General features: G+C 36.9%; 1 protein-coding gene and 1 pseudogene across 10 annotated transcripts in view; one reads left to right on the top strand and one right to left on the bottom strand.

Moving 5' to 3' along the window:
- The window catches only part of ADGRL3 (adhesion G protein-coupled receptor L3), a 609,531-nt gene that overhangs the window by 54,243 nt on the left and 534,887 nt on the right, over nucleotides 1-20,401 (bottom strand). The gene's annotated exons all lie outside the window — the stretch shown is intronic.
- On the top strand, nucleotides 1,554-15,020 carry LOC106734643 (centromere protein N-like; annotated as a pseudogene).

Raw genomic sequence — 20,401 nt, 5'->3', positions numbered from 1 at the left:
CGTTATGTTGGACAAGATTTTGGAAATGGGTAATTTGGCAGTTTTGCTAGAAAGAATCTTAAAGGTGCAGGGTACCTTCATCTTTTGACCTGTCTGTGAGCTCAAGGGAGGAGATGAAGTGGGAATGGGAACAGAGGGTATGGGTGGAGTAGCACAGAATGAAAAACAGATTCTCCCTTTACTCCATTCTGTTAGTTGCCTCTAAGCTGCCATTTGCAGTGGTAATAAATAGGTGTCAAAAGTTCATATAGTCATGGTTACATTATGTATATACTACCAACATAAAATAAATTATTCCAATAGACAGGACTCCAATAATTGGAAATGGAATCCTTCTCAACTCTTCTCTGATTACATGAGAAAATAGGACAAAATCAGTTGAAATTTCTAGACACGGATAAATCCACTCTTTGCTTTCTCTGCAAACCTTCCCTGAACAGGGTTAACTAATGTTTCTTTTCAGCATTCTATTACCCTCCACCTGTACTGTCTAATGAAGAAATATTGGTGGGGATTGAAACTTTGCAAAGTGAAAGGAAATAAATCATGTATGTTAACCATAACCTAACGTTGAGTTCAATGTTTTTCTTAGAAAGAGCTACGTCTCAAAAAAATCTAGTCCCAAGGTAGTTAATTACTAAAGTCTTATTAAAATTAATTATAAATATTTACTACTTTTTTTTCTATAACAGCCACTGTTGAGATCTGAATGCCCAGTCAATTTAATGTCATTAATTTAGAATATCAACATTCTTGAATAAAGAATCCCTAAAGGAGGTTTGCTATTATTGCATGTGGCACCTTTCCTCATACAAATTAGAAAACATTTTAGAAGTTAATATTTTATTCTACAACTGGATTGGGGACTTCCAAAGATAAACTTTAGTTTCTTACAGACATTGAAAAAAGGAAAAATGGGGAGAATCATCATTCAATCAAGGCAAAACTGCTATTTAGAAAAAAAAAAAAGATAGGATAAAATACTAAAATCAGCTATTAGCCACTAGAAAACACATGATGAGCCCAAGAGTTAAATGATATAAAACTGCAATGAGTCCCAATTAAAAAGAAAAAAGAACAAAAGCATGAAGTGAAATGGCATTGGATAAAATGAAAACAAAGGACTCTTCACCAGAAGAACAAACTGAAAGTCTACAACAAGGTTGCCCAAACGTTGCCAATTTTAGTGAATTTTGCAGGATATATAATTGTAAAATGTTCACAGGAATAATGCCCCACTATTAATATTCATGTTTATTATATTTACTAGGTTAGTACAGACTTGTAGCTTTGTTTCAAAAACTCAAATGCTAATTTATTCACAATCCGATCACTAGTCAAGTGACAAGTGTCAAATCTGAAAGGGATACAGTTTGCATATGTAAACTTTCTTTTTTTGAAGCAAGCATTTTATTTCTTTTTGAATATTTCATAGAGTGATTCATTAATATAAATTGTAATTAGCTAATGCCATACGCATAAGATCCTTTTGAGTAAATATCACTAAATCACAAAATAATTTTAGATGAATCATGCCCAAACAAACAACGGAAATGCATATGCAGCACAGAGAAACACATCACGATGGAAGGAGGAAGCTGTTAAAGCAAAACAAGTCTGTACCACAGGGAGCTGCTATCACTGTGGCACTGGATTCAAGTGATATCCAATTAACAAAGGTGAAGCAGAATTTTTTTTATTTTTGGCAATACACTTGCAACATGTTTAGTCTGCCTGTGAGTTGTATGCCAGATTATTCTCCTGCACAGTTTGCTCTTCTGCCTCAGTGTGAATGACAGAAGCTCTAATGATTTTTCAGTACTGATCTGACAGCTGGTTCATGGGACCACACTGATAAATGGAATTTATCAGCCATTCAGGTCATTCTTACTTGATGAAGGGTCTGTTATCCTCATAGCTAAAGAATGCATAGACATAAAGACAAGAACACCAACATTAGCATTTTATGACAAAGAATTTCATATGAAAAATATTCTCCTGGTCCCCAAAGATCTCTGGCTCCCACCTCCCTAAAAGGTATCATAACCTTCCCTTTAGATCCAAAAGGTAATTCCTAAAATTACCATGAGAACTTAAATAACAAGGAATAAAATCAATAGTACAATACTGCAATATCCCTTATGAGACTCAAAAATTCCATTTTTTCATCATGTGTTCATATTACTTGTGACTTGACAGAGACATTTATTTCTTAGAGATCACATTTCTCTAGAGAATGAGAAATTTTATGAGCAATCTGGAGAAGGCTTGGGGGCATGCTTAAAATGACAGATTTCATGTCTAAAGGTATCCTTAATCTGTAATATTAGTAGGTAAGATTATTTAATTATGGACAGGACGCATCTAAGTAATTTTAACTTGCAGACGATTGACCTGAGTGAAATCTCAACATTAGAGCCCTTTGAAAATAATCAATCTTGACTACATTAAAATTCTTCCTATTAGTGACAGGAGGATAAAAAAAATAATAATAATGAAGGAATAATCTTTTGGAGCAAAATATAGCACCTGCTCATTGTCACTTATATTTACTAATTTTTTTAGTATCATTCTGATAAAAGATCCTAGTGTCAAATTGGTAAAGCTGAATTAGTGGACATGTGGGAACATCTTTTTACAAATAAAGTTTCTGATCAAAGAATTATTACAGGACAAAAAGATAAAGAGCTCTTTTCTCCCTTCTCTCTTAGCAGAGGCAGTAGAGTTTCCAATATTATGCACACAGAGATAAATAAAGCTGAGATCCCTTCTGAATAAAGAAAACCACAGATGAAGACTCTCTCTCTCTAGAACACTAAGAGAAAAAAGGATGGAGTGAGAGCCCGGTAGCTAAAGTCAGTTCACCTGGAGTTTACCTCCTAGCCCAACCACCGAGGAGCTTTTTGATCTTAGGCCAAAATGAACTCTGTGACTGTGTCAGTTTATACCTCTATAAAATGCTGATCATTATAATGTGAGTTTCTTGTGTTAGAATGTAAGTTTCTCGTGATAATGACATGATTGCGTAGACGTGCTGACAGTGCCTAATACACAATGTGCTCAATACATATTACATACTCTTATTATTACCTGACTATCTGAAGCTGAAGTCACGTGGGACATATAAAATCCCTTACTCAAAGAATAAAACACCAAATGTTCAGTAGTTAAATTCATCTGTGGGTGTTACAGGTGTAATATGGCTTAAGTATGTTGGTCAATGGAGCAGGGAGTGACTAGAACTGAGCATCCAATATGGTGATTACTAGCCACTATCTACATTTAAATTCAGTAAAATGAAATGAAGCTGAAAATTCAGTTTCTTAGTCATATCAGTCATGTTACAAGTACTCAGAAGCTTCACACAGCAGTAACTACTATATTGGACAGTGCAGTTCGAGAACATTTCTGTCATCACAGAAAGTTCTGTTGGAAGGTGTCGGACTAAGACAGACGGGGTTTTAAGCTAAGAAATGGTATTCTAAGAGATACTTAACGAATGCCATGGGTGTGTGAATGATAAAGATAAAAAGGATTTCTAAGAATTGATAATAGTTTTAAAACTTGTCTAGAAAGAAAACCCAGTTCTATGTTAATGTTTAAAAGTTACAAAACATAATGAGACTCTTACCCTATTGTACACATTCCCCCTGCATCTTTATATTCCATCTGTGACACCAAGTTCATGATTAAAGTAACTCTCCCTACCATAAGTTGGATAGTACAACGTCAAATAAAGAAAGTTACACAGGTTAGCATATAGGAATATATGCAAAAATGCTTCACAAAATTGTATTGTTATTTTGTTGTTGTTGTTATTTGTTTTGCCATAGAGTATGTGAACTAGCTGGAGAGAGACAGAGAAAGACAGCAAAAGTGAAAGGGAAAATGAGAAATCACCCTCCAAGGGGAATGGGATAGTCACACTGTAATCCCTTTTTGATTTTCCCCTCATGATGTTGGGCATGCATGCACGTGTGCACAGCGTGATCTTTCAAAGGCCAGGTCCAGGACTCGAACTGCAGCTGGCCATATGGGAATTCAGTACCTTAACTACTATGCCAGCTGCTGCCCCCTATACTAATGCTATTTTTTTTTTAAGAGGTTTTTGCTATAGGGCGCGTGCGCTCGCCAGAGAGATAGAAAGCAAGAAATCACCCCCCAGGGGGATGGCCATGCTGCAATCCCTTCTCCTCCATTCTCCTCTTGGGATCTTGGGAACGCATGCACATGCGCCCGGCGTGAGTTTAAGCCACCAGGTCCAGGACTCAAACCGTGGTCGACTACGTGGGAGTCCAGTGACATAGCCATTACACTAACTGCTGGTCCCTATACTAATGCTTTTAAAAGTTAAAATATAAAGTTTGCATGATGACTGCTAGAGTGACATGCTTTGCCTTTAATATGAAATAAAAAAGAGTGATATCAGGGTACCTATCACCAGTTTTGCTTGGCAATTATGGGAACCAGCCAGTTGCTCCACCCATTAATAAAGACTGTCATTTTGGTTTCACCTACAGATGGCTCTACCCATGTGTTGAAGTGATGGCCCCTGCAATGTGGGCAGAAGGGCATTATCTTGCCAGTTAAGGACTGGAACTGGGCTCCCCTGTAACGTTTGCTTTTTCTCCATGCCTAGGAAAAAATGGCAGCAGTATTTAGACCCAGAAGCAGAAACTACTTTTGATGTGGAGCCAACACACTGATTTAGAACACTTACTTCTAGACTCTTATATAAGAGAATTAAGCCACTATATTTTAGAGTCTGTTTTACAGGGGCTTACTATGTGTCATACTTAATTGTTAATTAATTTTTATTTTCTAGCTATAAAAATTCCTAGTTCATATTAATATAGAAATGTATGCTACTGGACAAAAAACTCCCAAAACCCCAAAAACTTATTCATTAATCTTCAGGAAGGCATAAATAAAACAATGACTTGAAATTTAAAGATAACCAAATATTACCCATGTCCATGTCATCATTTATGTGAACAGTCTATTAGCTTAGAGAAGTTAGTTTTATAATACCTCATCACCAAATCCAAGTAAAATTGATGTAATGTTATCATCAGTTGTGGTGTCAAAACTATATGCTAGTGGAGACCAGCAGTTAGCGTAATGGCTATGTCGCTGGACTCTCACGTAGTCAACCATGGTTTGTGTCCTGGACCCGGTGGCTTAAAACTCACGCCGGGCGCATGTGCGTGCGTGCCCAAGATCCAGAGAGAATGGAGGAGAAGGGATTGTAGCATGGCCATCCCCCCTGGGGGGTAATTTCTCACTTTCTGTCTCTCTTGGTCTGTCTGGAGAGTGCACGCACCCTACAGAAAAAAAAAAAAAAAAAGAAAAAAGACCATATGCTAGGTATTTATTTTTATTCTAAAAAGCAGATATATAGAGCTAAATTATTTTTCTTGTTAAACAATTATTTACTTAATTTTAATTATCATTATTATTACTTTTTAATTTGCTATAGGGCATGTGTGCTTTGCGGGGTGGGGGGAGGGGTTGTGGCAGAGACAGAGAAAGAGGAAGTGAGAAAGCTGTCAGGTCTAAGACTCAAACCATAGTCCACTATGTTGGAGTCCAGTGTCTTAACAACCACGCCACCTGCTGGTCCCTAGAACTAACTTTTTTTTTCTTTTTTTAGAGAGGTTTTTGCTATAGGGCACATGAGCTCACCAGAAAGACAGAGTAAAATAGAAAGACAGAAAGTGAGAAATCACCCCCCACCCCCCAGGGGATGTGGCCACACCACAATCCCTTCTCCTCCATTCTCCTCTCAGGATCTTGAACATGCATGCACACGCACCCAGTATGAGTTCAAGCCACCAGGTCCAGAACCTGAACCGTAGTTGACTACATGGGTGTCCGGCAACATAGCTATTACACCAACTGCTGGTACCATCTAGAACTAACTTCTAAAGCCAAATAATTTTTATCCGATTTGCCAATGAAAGTCTACTTAAAATTCTACTGTCGGTGGTACAATTTAAAAATTCATGGAAAATAGAATTAAAATATGAATTAATTTTGATGCAAAAATATTTTGAGATCCGTGCCTAGGGGTTTTTTTTATAATATGCATTTTCCATTAAAATTTTTGAAGACTGTTCATATGACTAAAATAATTTTATTGCAATTATCTAAAAATGCCATTCCAACATTAACACAAAGGTCTAAAATGCTTTTGGCAGAAATATATAAATTATCGTATGATGCATAAGTACTAACTTACTGAAAAAGAAGTAAATTATCTTTTTTATTTCTTTTTTTTTTTTTTGGGTTTCTGCTACAGGGTGCATATACTCGCCAGAAAGGCAGAGAGAGACAGAGAGACAGAAAGCGAGAAATCCCCCTCCATGGGGATGGCCACACCACAATTCATTCTCCTCCATTCTCCTCTCGGGATCTTGGGCACGCACGCACATGGGTCCAGCGTGAGTTTACGCCACTGGATCCAGGACTCAAACTGCAGTCAACTACATGGGAGTCCAGCAACATAGCCATTACACTAACTGCTGGTCCCGGAAGTAAATTATCTTATACACACAATTTTCAAGACAAATGAGAGAAAGTGACACTCCTTTCTTAGGGAAGTACATTTTTCTATGGTCAAATCTTTCACTATTTTTTTACTTGTACTTAGATTAAAAACTTTATTTAAGTACTAATGTCATTAAGTTGACTTAAAAATTAACAATAAAACAAGAAAGTAATTTTTAGAGTTGTGAACACAGATTGACAATAATTATGCATATATTGATATATTCTATAGTAATTCTAAAGCACACATAACGACTGTTAAAATCTAGTTCCATGGAAGCTTAGCTTGAAGTACATTTTCAAGAGAATAGATTTCTTAACCCAAATATTAACTGTTATATTAATGCCATGGTCAAGAGATCAGTGTAAACAGACAATGAATAGACAGAAAGAATTTGAATGAGCCAAGGTTGTTATAGAATATTCTTCTGATTTCAAGAATTACAAAATAAAACAGATTATTTTTGACATTATATTTAAAGAAAATATTACCAGAAACTCAATATATAAAGGAGATAAATTATTTAAATAGTTGTAAGACTTCTTATTACATTTAGATAGTACAGAATTTTTTTTTTCTTTTTTAGAGATGTTTTGCTATAGGGTGCATGGGCTCACCAGAGACAGAGAAAGACGAACAGAAAGTGAGAAATCATCCCTTGGGGGCATGGCCACATCACAATCTCTTCTCCTCCAGTCTCTCCTTGGGATTTTGGACACGCACATGCACATATGCACCTAGCGTGAGTTTTAAGCTGCCAGCTCCAGGACTTGAACTGCAGTTGACTATGTGAGAGTCTGACAATGTAACCATTATGTCGCCTGCTGGTCCTGGTACAGAAAAATTTCAGAATAGGGAGGTGGGTAAGGTTTTGTGTGAGGGAAGATGAAGTGATAGGAGCAGCTTTGAGAGTTAAATCACCAAATCAAACAATTGTATCATTGATGACTTAACAAAAAAATAAAGGAAAAGAAATGATTTGGGCAGAATTGTGAATCCCATGAACTACAAGACGAAGATATTCTGGGATGCTCTGGAGTTGTGGGAGGAAAGTTAGGCTAATGTGTGGTGGTGCAAGAACTGTGTTGACTAAAGAGTACGCATATTATCGGGATGTATAGTGATGCCCCGAATGATCTTCCAGCATTTCCAGTTTCAGTATACCACTGAATTTACTTTCCCTAGTATAAAATTAATTCTATCAAAGGAACAAAACTTCTCTCCCTTAAATTTGGTTTGAGTTCTTATAGAAATGACAAGGGTAATGTGGATGAGTGTCTCAAGACAAATGTATTCTTCATTCTTCTTGAAGAAAAAGATATAGGGCCAGCAGATTGTATAGTGGTTTTGTCACTGAACTCCCACATGGCCAAGCTTGGCTCAAGTCCCAGACCCAATGGTTTGAAACGTACACCAGGCATGTGTGACCAAAATCCTGGGAAGAGAACAGAGAAGGGATTGTGGCATGGCTATCCCCCAGGGTGGGTGTGATTTCTCATTTTTCTTCTCACTATCTCTGTCTCTCTCTGGTGGGTGCAAACACCCTAAGGCAAAAACCTCTAAAAGAGAGAGAGAGAGAGAAGATAAATACTAATGTCTCTGAATGTTGAACGTGCTTTCCCCATTGCCTCTTAGACAATAAATAGAACCCCCACACTAAAGACTAAAGATTAACTTACCCAAATTCTAAGAGCCTACAACAACCTGAGTTATAGAACATTGGCAGGCTTATGCAGAGGTTATTTGAGATACACTGTTTTGTCCCAACTCAGGTGGTCCCAGTATTCAAACTTGAGAAGTAAAGACAAGGTCATTTTAAGACTGCAATATACACAGAATATACAAAACTGCTGAAAGAAGAAGGAAAATCTTTTCCTATACTAATCTACAAGTCATAAATCTAGGAGGCCATCAAGAAGGCTTATTTTTATTTATTTTTAAGTTTTTGCCATAGGGTGTATGCTTTTGCCAAGAGAGAAAGAGTAAGGAGAAGTAAGAAATCACACTTCAAGGAGATGTTCCTTGTCACAATCCCTTCTCCTCCATTTTCCTCTAGGGCTTTGGGCATGCACATGGATATGCCCCATGTGATTTTCAGATCGCCAGGTCTGGGACTCGAACCATAGTCAGCCATGTGGGAGTTCAGTGCCTTAACCACCACATTACCTACTGGCCCCAGAAGGATAGTTGAAATGAGATATGGTATTCAAGTTTTAAATTAGTCAGACATCTAATAACCAGAATAGACTGTCAACATTGCAATATTGTTAAAGATAGCATCAGGCCATCTGTTACTCAGGGGTTAAGCAATATTTAAAAGATCATAGCTAGACAAGTAATGAGTAGAGAAAAAATATTTTAACTTAGTATCCCATTGAGTTAAAATATTTAATCAATTGGTTGCATTTCTGATAGAAATCTGGATTGCCTTATATTTCTCTAAAAGATATTTTTTGTCACTGGGACTATACCATCCTGGAATAACAGTATTACATTCAATTCTATCATTGTATATTACTACAGGAAGATTACAAGAAAGAGGTATTAAGAATTTAAGTCAGTTCTGAGTAAAGTATAAGCAATGTTTCTGAATTTAAGATAGTTCTGAGTAAAGTATGAGCAATGTATCGTATGTATAAGGCATCGAGCATTAAAATTTTTAAAAATTCTTAGAAAAATTTAAAGTCAAGATATCCATACCAAGAAACACATGTGTTTCTTTTTAGTAATTTTTATCCTGAAATCAAGGTAAACTGTTATTTTAGTCAGCAACATTTCAAGCAAGGTCCATAAATTATTATCAACAAGTTGATAGTTTTTATATATTGATGCTTATCATTAAAGTCCACAGCATTTCCTGGTTAAAGGCTCAGTACCATTTAGACTTGGATCAAGACTTAGTATTATCAACTCCTTAGAAACTGACTACATGTTTCGATAATATGTTGACTGGGATGTGAAGAAATGAGGAAATTAAAGGAATATAGGACATAGGTTCCAGAACTCCCTTTTTTCACCCTAGAAGAGGTGACTGACTTTACTGATTAAAAGTAAAGTCAGTCAGGAAATTAATAACTTTTTGTTATCTTTGCCAAATGTGTTTTGACAGGTAGAATTCCTATTATACACTTTCTCATGCCATATGGTATTATCACCTCTCTTTTCACCAACTTGCAACAGAAACATTTATCATACTTCTTCTGTGAATAAACAACTTATTATAAATTACTTGTAAGAACAATGAAAACACAACTGAGTATTTAACATATGTCTGTACTTATGAAATAAGTCAATAAATAAGGCCAAGGGAGACATTACAGTACACAAAGAAGTTAACAAGTTTTATTTAATTTTGTACAAGTAACTCGTCCTTTATAATCCTTAGTTTACTCGCCTCTGCAATGAATAAAAAAATTTCATTAGGATGTTTCCAAAGTTGAATGGACCCAAGGAAAGAATAATCTGTGGCCCTCAGGGGGTTATCAATTATTAAGAGTTTTTGAGATGTGCTCTGAATTCTTGAAATTATCCTATGAAACCATGAAAGCCCATTATAAGTTCTCTGCTGAAGAATTCGAAAAGTATCACACTATACAGTTGATGCATAAGAGCTATTACTTGGGCTCAAGTTGAGTAAGTCTGTTTAATGACTCAAGATCCCTATCTCATTCTCACAGAAGCCCAGTGTGATGTAATTGTTTCTAATTAAAACTTTTATTACAAATTTGAACATAATCTTCCTAAAATGGTATTAATGAGAAGAAATATGAAATGTTATTAAAAACTTCAGGAATATAGTAAGTATAGCCAACTTATAGATACCTAAAGTGCTCCAAAAAGTAAAACAATAAATTGCAAATGGGATACATTTGGGGTAGGCTGGTAGTGTAGTGGTTGGGGCGCTGGACTGCACTTGGCCAACCATGGCTTGAGTCCCAGATCTGGCTTTCTCACTTTCCTTCTTGCTCTTTCTCTACCTTGCTTTGGTGAGTGCATGTGCCCAATAGCAAAATTTAAAAAAATAAGAATACATAAAGTTAAATAAATAATTCTTTTTTAAAAGTGGAATTCATTCTAGGTAAAAGGACAGTCTCAACAAACCCCAAGAATCAAAATCAGAATGTATTCTCTGATTGTAATGAAATTAAATTAGATACCCAAACTAACAAAATATGTATACATGCCTAAGAAAATATGAGTCATCCATTTGCTGTTATGTCTCCAAAAATGTCTCAAGCTGCACACCATTTTACAAATACATTTGACCTAATACTTGAATACTAATCATTTTTCATAAAGGTTGAACCAGAAAAGATAAATTTTATGTCTTAGCAAGTAAGGATACTTTAAGAGGGGGAAAAAAAACAAATTGTACATTTACTTAAGAACTTAGTTAAAGGGATCAGCAGATGGCATAATGGTTACATCACTGGATTCCCACGTAGTTGACTATGGTTTGAGTCCCAGACCCGAATGCTTAAAACTCACGCTGGATGTATGCAAGTGTGTACCCAAGATCCTGAGAGAATGAAGGAGAAGGGATTGCGGCATGGCGATCACCCAGGGAGATGATTTTTCGCTTTCTGTCCCTCTGTCTCTCTGGCAAGACATGCATCCTATAGTCAAAATCTCTCTTAAAAAAATAAAAATTAAAACAGAACTTAGTTAAAATTCTAAATATGCTGCAAAAATACTCAATAATGCACAGATCTCATAATCAATTACGTATTATTCTAGGATTATACTAGGAGAATTAAATCAATCTATCCTGTCATTTGTCACATGTATAGTCTAACTGAAAAAACTTCCAGATTAAAAAAAAGAAACTATTTAGTAAAGTTTAGTATTTTTTTTTTTAGAAGTTTTTGCTATAGGGCGTGTGCGCTCGACAGACAGACAGAGACATAGAGACAGAAAGCGAGAAATACCCCCCAGGGAGGATGACCACGCCACAATCCCTTCTCCTCCATTCTCCTCTCGGGATCTTGGGCACGCACACGCGCCCTGCGTGAGTTTTAAGCCACTGGTTCCAGGACGCGAACCGCGGTGGACTACGTGGGAGTCCAGCGACATAGCCATTACGCTGCTGGTCCCAAAGTTTAGTACTTTTCTTCCAGTATGAAAACCTTAGAAAACTAGGGCTACATATTAGTTTTCTTAACTGGATAGAATTAGCTTTTTTTTAAAACAAAAAACTCTATAGCAAACATTATATATAATAGAGACACTTTAAATATTTATATATATTTAAATATCAGGCCTAAAACAGCGATGGAGACTACCTTTAGAACTACTTAACAAAGTCCATCTTCTCTGTACAAACAAAATAAGAAAAAAAAAATAACTGCTATAAACAGAAATATAGAGATAATTTTAATTATTATCTAAATATCACATAACCACTCCTGGTAAAAATACAAATGAACTAAGAGAAAAGTTGCCAGTATTATTAATAGAGTTCAATAAGCTTGTCAGATATAATATTGAAAGACGAAAATCAGTTTCATTCTCCTAGTTAGCAATAACCAACTAAGAAAAAAAAAAAAGAAGTTAGGTATCATTCGCACTAGCAACACAACAAAACAAAGCATTTAGATAGAATTTAATCCAGTAAAAAATAGGAATAATCCTTGGGAAAAAAATAAAAAAGTCTATAAAAGGTTATAATGAGAAACATCAGTAAGTGAAGAAATAGGGGCCGACAGATGGCAATGTGGATGAAGGTGCTGGATTCCCACATGGCTGACTGTGCTTTGAGTCCCAGACCTAGCAGTTTGCTTTCTCTCTCCCTGTCTCTCTCTGGTCAAATAAAAAAAAAAAATAGTAATAACAAATAGAATTAAATAAATAAATAATTCTTATAAAAAGAAGAAAAAAGAAATGAAAAAATACATGTATATGGATGATATGACTTAATATTGTAATATATCAGTTCTCCAGACTTAATCTATATATTTAGCATAATCCTAATTGAAAGAAGAGGAATATAGTGGAAGAATTTTGGCAACTGATTCTGAAATTTATGTGAAAAAAAAAACAATATAAGTCCATCAGTAGCTCGGACAATTTTGTAAGAGATGATCAAAATGGGATGGCTGATCACGCCAGAAATAGGTAATTTGGCAATGGTGGAGGAACACGAAGGATATCCACAGAACAGAAAAGAGAACACCAAAACAGATCTGATATGGAAGAATGTGGCAACATAAATCCACAGGGAAAACAATGATTTAGCAAATGATGTTGGTAACTTGGCTTATTATAAGAAGAACATAGCATGTTCTATAAAGAGAGTAAAAATCTTTATGTGCATTGTAAAACTCTAAGACAACTAAGAGTTAGTATAGGAAATAAAAAGAAATGGAAGAAAAAATATTTTTTATTACTCGTTTAAAATTATTTCTGTTAAAAGGGCTTGGAAGCAAACACCATAGAGGGAAAAGCGGATGATTTAAGTTTATTATTCTCAGAGAGGTGACCAATGAAAAGAAGATATTTGCAATGGCAAAAGTATTCAAAATGTGTGTTAGCAAGTAAGCAAGAAAAAGGGCAAGTTGAGAAACTCATTTTACAAGCTGTAGTGATGCACAATGATTGAATGTATAAAGAAATTAGAATAATAATAAAAATTAAGTAATTAAAATAATAACATAATTTTTAGAAATGATAATAAATAAATAAAATGTAGTAATTCAAGGAAGATATGCCAATGAAGCAACAGGATGTGAAAAGAAAAAAGAAAAAGGACGAGAAAGCTAGCACAAAAAAATGTACAAAAAGATAGCGAGGGGGAATCCTGCTGAGGAGCGAGATGGCTGACGATGCAATGAGAGGTAAGAGATCCCCCTGTGGTACTGATAGGCTGAGGATAGTGGGAACCTTGAGGAACCCGCACCCCAAAGCCTCTGTCTGCAGTGACTTTTTCCCGAGACTGTTGCCGAGTTTATCAGAAGGACCATCTTGAAAATCCACATGACCTGTGGCCAGCAGGCAGTGTAGTGGCTAGGACTCTGAACTCCCATATGGCTTGCTTTCTCACTTTCAAATAAATAATAATAACAAATAAAATGAAATAATTATTGGGACCAGCAGATGGTATAATGCTTATGTCACTGACTTCCACGTAGTCAACTATGGTTTGAATCTAGACCTGGTGGCTTAAAACTCGTGCTGGGTGTGTGTGTGCATGTGTGCCCAAGATCCCAAGAGGATAATGGAGGAGAAGGGATTGTGGCATGGCCATCCCACCTTGGAGAGTGATTTATTGCTTTCTCTCTGTCTCCCTGGTGAGTGCATATGCCAGAAAGGAAAAAAAATCTATTAAATAAATACTTCTTAAAAAAAAAGAAAATCCACATGATCAAACTGATGACAATTCTAAAAGCCTGGAAAACGTTTTGTCTGAAAATGAACTATAGACCATAAACTTTCGGCAGAGAAAGGAATCTTTGGCTCAGCATTCAATTGTGCTGTAAGAAAAAGCATGCAAGTCTCAAAGATGCAACCGTTTCAGACATCATTTATACTCAAGTTTATTGGCATCAGAAAATTTAGAATTTTTCAGGTGTGTAAAGGAAAAGGTGAAGACGTTGATCTTTTTGATATGGAATAATTCAAAAGTTTCCTTAAGAAAATTCTTCAGAGTGCATTAAAAAAAAGTGACAATCAGCTTTAGAGCCATGGAAGGGAACGCAGTCTGGCTCCGAACTACTGGGGAGTACAGTATGCAAAGCCAATCCAACACGAACCCCCTTCTGTGGTGTATGATTCCCAGATTCCATATGCCTTCACTTCTTTCACCTGACTGAAGCAGTATACCCCTTCTTTTTTTTTTCTTAAAATTATTTATTTAATTTTATTTATTCATTCATTTTAATTTGACTAGAGAGAGAGAGAGAGAGAGGAAGGGAAAGTGAGAAAGCAAGCCACCAGGTCCAGGACTCGAACCGTGGTCAGTCATGTGGGAGTTTCCAGCACCTTTACTACCATGCCACCTGAGGACTGCTAGCAAACACCACCAGACTATGAAAACGAACCTGACAAGCCGCTATCTGGACTCTCTGAAGGCTGAAACAGTATAACCAGACCTTCAAAATGCACAACTCTACAACATCACTACAGGAAAAGACGTCTTGGACTACATATAAACATGGATTCAAGTATTATTCATGAAAACACAATAGAACCAAACAGAGTCCAAAGAGCAACTCAAGAAATTTTTGGAGGCTACCCTCAACCACAGCTGGGATTTGTACAATAAAAGCTTGAAATGGAGTTTAAAAGTGACTTAAATGGGGGCGTCTTGGCTGAAAGGGAAGAACCCTTCGGGTGCCCAAGAGTTTTCTAGCCCATACCTATTGGAAGTGTTGAAATCCTTAGCACCAGCTGGGGTTGCAGATGCACCACTTCCTCCATTGCTTACGTGTATAGCCAACAAAGAATGAATTACTTTAAAATTGGAGCTAAGTAAGCTGCACATGGTCTTGCAAGCCCAGCAGTTCCTTAACTTCGTTGACACTCATGCTTCATTCAATGGCTAGCCAGATAGCTGCTGTCCATAGGTTGTGGTTTAGAAAGTACTCCTTGCTATGGAAAATTTAGAAATGTTTATATAATTTGGGGACTGATTCCTCCCTCACTGTGTGCCCTTACCCCACCACATCCTGCTAAATATAGTAGTTTTGGGTATCTGAGATGGGACAGGCTATATGGCTCCAGACTGGACCTCGAGTGTTTGAATGCTCTGAAGTCAAGTAGGAGGCGTAGAGGTTGGGACTCCTGGGCCTCGTGTCTACTGTCTCTATCGCTGCTCCGGTCTATCCTCCGTCCTGGGGAAGTCTGGTTAAAATTGTGGATGTGGGGACCAGCAGTTGGTATAATGACTATGTTGCTGAATTCCCACATAGTCAACCGTGGTTCGAGTCCTGGACCTGGTGGCTTAAACTCATGCCAGGAGCATATGTGTGCGTGTCCAGGATCCCAAGAGGAGAATGGAGGAGAAGAGATTGCGGTGTGGCCATCCCCCTTGGGAGGTGGGGGGCGGTGGTGTGATTTCTCACTTTCTGTCTCTTTGTCTCTGTCTTTCTGGTGAGTGCACGTGCCCTATAGCAAAAACCTCTCAAAAAAAAAAAAATTGCTGATACGCAGGGATTTTCTTAACCCTTGCATCATAGAAAAAAGCACCAAAAAAACCATACAGAGCTCAAAACTTCCCCAGAAAATAATAAAACTGCTCCATTCAGAGATTAGAGTTGGGCTGATTAACCTACTGCTATCAGAGGTAGCAGATCAGGTGACTCAGTTAAGAAAATGTGTCATTGTAAATGCGATCCTCTGTATAATCTGTTTTATCATATAGATGATCTTCAAACTGATATTATACTGATTTGGGAATAAAGATATATAAATACAGAAATACAAATTAGACCGTAAATAAAAAAGAAAATCTAATAGAAACAAATAAGCCTAATCCCTTTACTAAAAGAATTCCTATGAGTAGTGACATTACATTCTATCACATTAATAAAAGCTACTGATGGGGACCAGCAGGTGGTGTGGTGGTTAAGGCCTTGAACACTCCCACATGGCTGACCATGGTTCGTGTCCTGGACCTGGTGCCTTGCTTTCTCACTTTCCCTCTCTCTCTATCTCTCTCTCTGTATGTCTCTCTGTGGTCAAATTAAAATAAATAAATGAGTAAATAAAATAAAATTAAAAATTTCTTTACAAAAAAAAGGTACCAAATGGGAGATCTGGAAATTTTCTGAACATTTTTATGATTAGTCAAGTGACATGTTAGTCAATTCAATGAAGTCAACAGTCAGAGAACTGTAATGACGATGACTGTTACAAAGAAAATGTGCCAGCTTTTGAGTCATATCTTGGCATGAGTAATATATTAATACCCAATAATGTCAATACTTTTGCTAATGAGTTATTACTTTTAATGTCCAGAGCTTATTTTTTTAATCTCATGATTATTAAACAGTATTAAATTATCACCTCAGACTATCAGTCTCAGTTTGGGAACAGAGAGGATTTTTGTGTTAGCGGTTTAAAGCATAAGGTTTATAATATTGGCCTCCATAGGCAACAGTTCAGAATATTCTAGAATGCATACTCAAATAGCACATTAACAAAAGTGCCAGGGACCTTGATGACAGACCTTTTAAAAATACATAACTGTATGTAGTGGGGAAATCCAAAGCTGGGATTCAACCATGAGAAGAGAAGATTAGGATATTTCCAAGTGTGGACTGAGTAGCTCAAGGGCTTAACACACCCCTGTATACTGTCTTCACATTTTAATTACATACTCAGTGATTTAAAATATATTCTTTTCTTTCAGGTAACTATGACATGCATACTTTCAGCACTTTTAAAATGAAGCAAAGGGAAAAAATCATTTTAAAACCAAGTAATGCCTCTGTTGGAAACTACTCCTCAAAAATAGGAGAATGAGAAAAAGTCTGAAAGGGTATAAAAATTTACTGTTGTTTTGCTAAAGGAAAGATATTTGCTTGGAATAAGGATGCACAGATATGCACCCAGAATATAGTGATAATTAAGGCAATCCTTCTGTGTAGTCCACTGACCATAGTGATGATTAATCTGCCAATCACTGATGATCTGTATTAACTTTCAATCATACAGCATCTTACAATATCCTTTAATGAGGTGGGATAAAATGAAAGATTTTGGTTTTGTTTTTGTTTTTGCTATAGGGCATATGCACTTGCCAGAGAGACAGAGAAAGAACAAGAGGAAAAGTGAGAAATCACCCTCCAGGGAGTATGGTCCCTTCTCCTCCACTCTCCTCTTGGGATTTTGGGCATGCACACACATGTGCCTAACATATTTTCCAAGGTGCCGGGTCTAGGACTTGAACCATGCACTTGGCCATGCTGTCTTAACCACCATGCTACCTGGCTAGTCCATGATTTTTAAAGTTTATAAATCATGGTATTTTCTGGAATGTTGAGGACAATATTTTTGTGTCTAAGGTAAAGCATAAACAGGACTCTTCCCCTTCAAGGGGACTTGTCCATCACTGATAAGTGAGATCCTATTGCCCAAGATGCCACATAATTGTGAAAAGATAATTAAGTGATGAATTTGGACAACAAACATGGTAAAAGTTGTAATACAAGCCAGAGCTTCCATTTCATCTGACATTCTTGCGCACCATTTAATCCAATCACATTTTTGAAGATTTTTCTTTCCTTTCCTAAATTATATTCTGTCTTTTGAAACTCATATTCCAATATCAATGAATGAATTCCCTTATATCCTAAACTTCATTTTACTTTTGTTTTCAAGTCACTGGGTCCAGGATTTGAATTGCATAATCAGCCATGTGGGATCTGGCTGCCTTAACCACCATGCCACCGGTTGGCCCCAATTAAACTTCATTTCTGTGTGTTTCTGCCACTTAATGCTTTAAGCAGAATTGGTCCCCACAGATAGTGCTTTTCCCGAGACCACACAGGTTCGCGTTATTGGAGTGGAAGTACTGCTCACAATTTCCCAGCTCTACAGAGGGTCCCACCATCAGGTATTTTAACTCTCTCTATTCCTCCTGGTTTTTCAGTACCAACTTCCCCAGATCTCCTTTTCTTCTGTCTCTCCACCTTTTCACTATGCATCGCCTGCTTCATGTTCCTACTTTCCTTTTGACTACCATAGTTCCTAGGACCTTGTACTCCCTTCCATCCTCTTTCTTATTTCATGATTTGATAAAACCTCAACCTGAGGAGCTGAACATTGCTGGAGAAAAAACACACAACCATGACTACTGAAGAGACACTGCCGTCATGACAACACATGTCTAAAGGCACGTCACAATGTCTGACAAGCCAATTAGACTCCCCAAGTACACATTCTTTTACATTCTCCATAAAGAATATTTCACATCTTTCTTTAACCCCAAACCTCTTTTCTATCTCAACTCTGTCAGCTGAACAGTACCTACTATTTTTTTGTTTGTTTGTTGTTTGTTAGTTTTGGAGAGGTTTTTGCTATAGGGCACGTGCGCTTGCCAGACAGACAGAGAGACACAGAGACAGAAAGCAAGGAAATCACCCCCCAGGGGGTATGGCCACGCCGCAATCCCTTCTCCTCCATTCTCCTCTCGGGATCTTGGGCATGCACACACACGCGCCCGGCGTGAGTTTAAACCACTGGGTCCGGGACTCGAACCATGGTCGACTTGGTGGGAGTCCAGCGACATAGCCATTACGCTAACTGCTGGTCCCCCTACTGTTTTTTTAAAAACGCTGACAGTTGCAAAAGTATTGCCGCACCTCCCAATCCCTGAACACCTCCTGAACTCACTCTGGCTGCTCATCCCTTCTGTTCCAGGCATCCATTTTCTTCAACTGCTCTTAGTGTTTTTACCAGGACAATATTCTTACGTGCTTTCATTCGGTAACTCACTTTGTACTATTTACACTGAAATCTTTATCACTAATCCTGATAAGACTGCTGTGGCATTAAGACTCCTGAGAATTGCATTTTTCTAGGCTGATTTACAGTTCATAATTTAAAATACTAAAATAATTGCAGGTTTTAAACATAAGGCCTTAATGAGCATTGTGATCCAACCCATACTGGGATGTAAAGCCTCTTACGTTTGTCCTCTAAAATGATCTAAATTGATTGTCTTTTTACTGGAAAGAAAATATGTTTAAAATTAGACACAATTTAACAGACAGAGCAAGCGAGAGAGATATATGCAATGTGATTTGACAAGGACTCTATAATACATTGATTAAGAAATGGACTCTGGAGCTACATTTGTCTGTTAGAATCCTGGTTCCAGGACAAGTGGCATGGTGGTTAAGGTACTGGACTCTCACATGGCTGACCTTGGTTCAAGTTCTGTACTTAGTGGCTTGCTTTCTCACTTTCCCTCTCTCTCTCTGTCTCTCTCTCTCTCTGATCAAGTTAAAAAAAAAAAAAAAACACTAGTTATGAATTAAATAATTTTTTTTAAATAAAAAGAATCCTGGTTCTGGCACCAACTATTGGGTCATCAGAAAAGTCACAATGCATTTCTTTTTTTTTTTTTTTTTTTTTTGTAGAGGTCTTTATTACAGGGTGTGTGTGCTCACCTGGAAGACAGAGAGAGACAGAGAGACAAAAAGTGAGAAATCACCTCCCGGGGGGATGGCCATGCCACAATCCCTTCTCCTCTCGGGATCTTGGGCACACACACACACACGCACCCGGCGTGAGTTTAAGCCACCGGGTCTGGGACTTGAACTGTGGTCAAATACATGGGAGTCCAGCGACAGAGTCATTATGCTAACTGCAGGTCCCAGAAAAGTCACAATGCATTTTATTATGACTTTTCCAAAGTCCCAATAAAAGTTAATTAACTTCTCAGAAACCTCCAAGAATTATTTCAAAGATTAGTTATATATAAAGGACACAGAATAGTATCTAGCACATGGTAAAGTTTCAATAAATTAACTTGTTATTTTGAACACTATTTCAAATAGATGCAACATTTAAAATCTCTAATTGGTCTTTGATCAAGGGCATCAATTACAGTGGATTTAAGGGTACAATTAAGGAGTACTCATTTTTTTATTTCAGAATATGTGTCTTTTCTTTCTCCTTGCAGTATGTGACTCAAAATATAATGCAATACATAGCTTAATATTACTCCCACCATTTTACTTTAAATATCTACAAATACCTTTTAAAACTTGGGTTGATTTTGATTTGGAAGCCAAAGGTCTTTCAGTCACATATCAGTTATTCAAACTTTCTCATTTTAATAATTGGTAAATTACGGTCATTTTTCAGACTCATTTATATACATATAATCATTGTATTAAATAAAGC

Source organism: Tupaia chinensis, unplaced genomic scaffold (assembly GCF_000334495.1).
Source record: "Tupaia chinensis unplaced genomic scaffold, TupChi_1.0 Scaffold000173_1, whole genome shotgun sequence".
Classification (NCBI taxonomy): domain Eukaryota; kingdom Metazoa; phylum Chordata; class Mammalia; order Scandentia; family Tupaiidae; genus Tupaia; species Tupaia belangeri.
The sequence above is the reverse complement of the archived record's forward strand: the minus strand, read 5'-3'. Positions and strand labels throughout refer to the sequence as shown.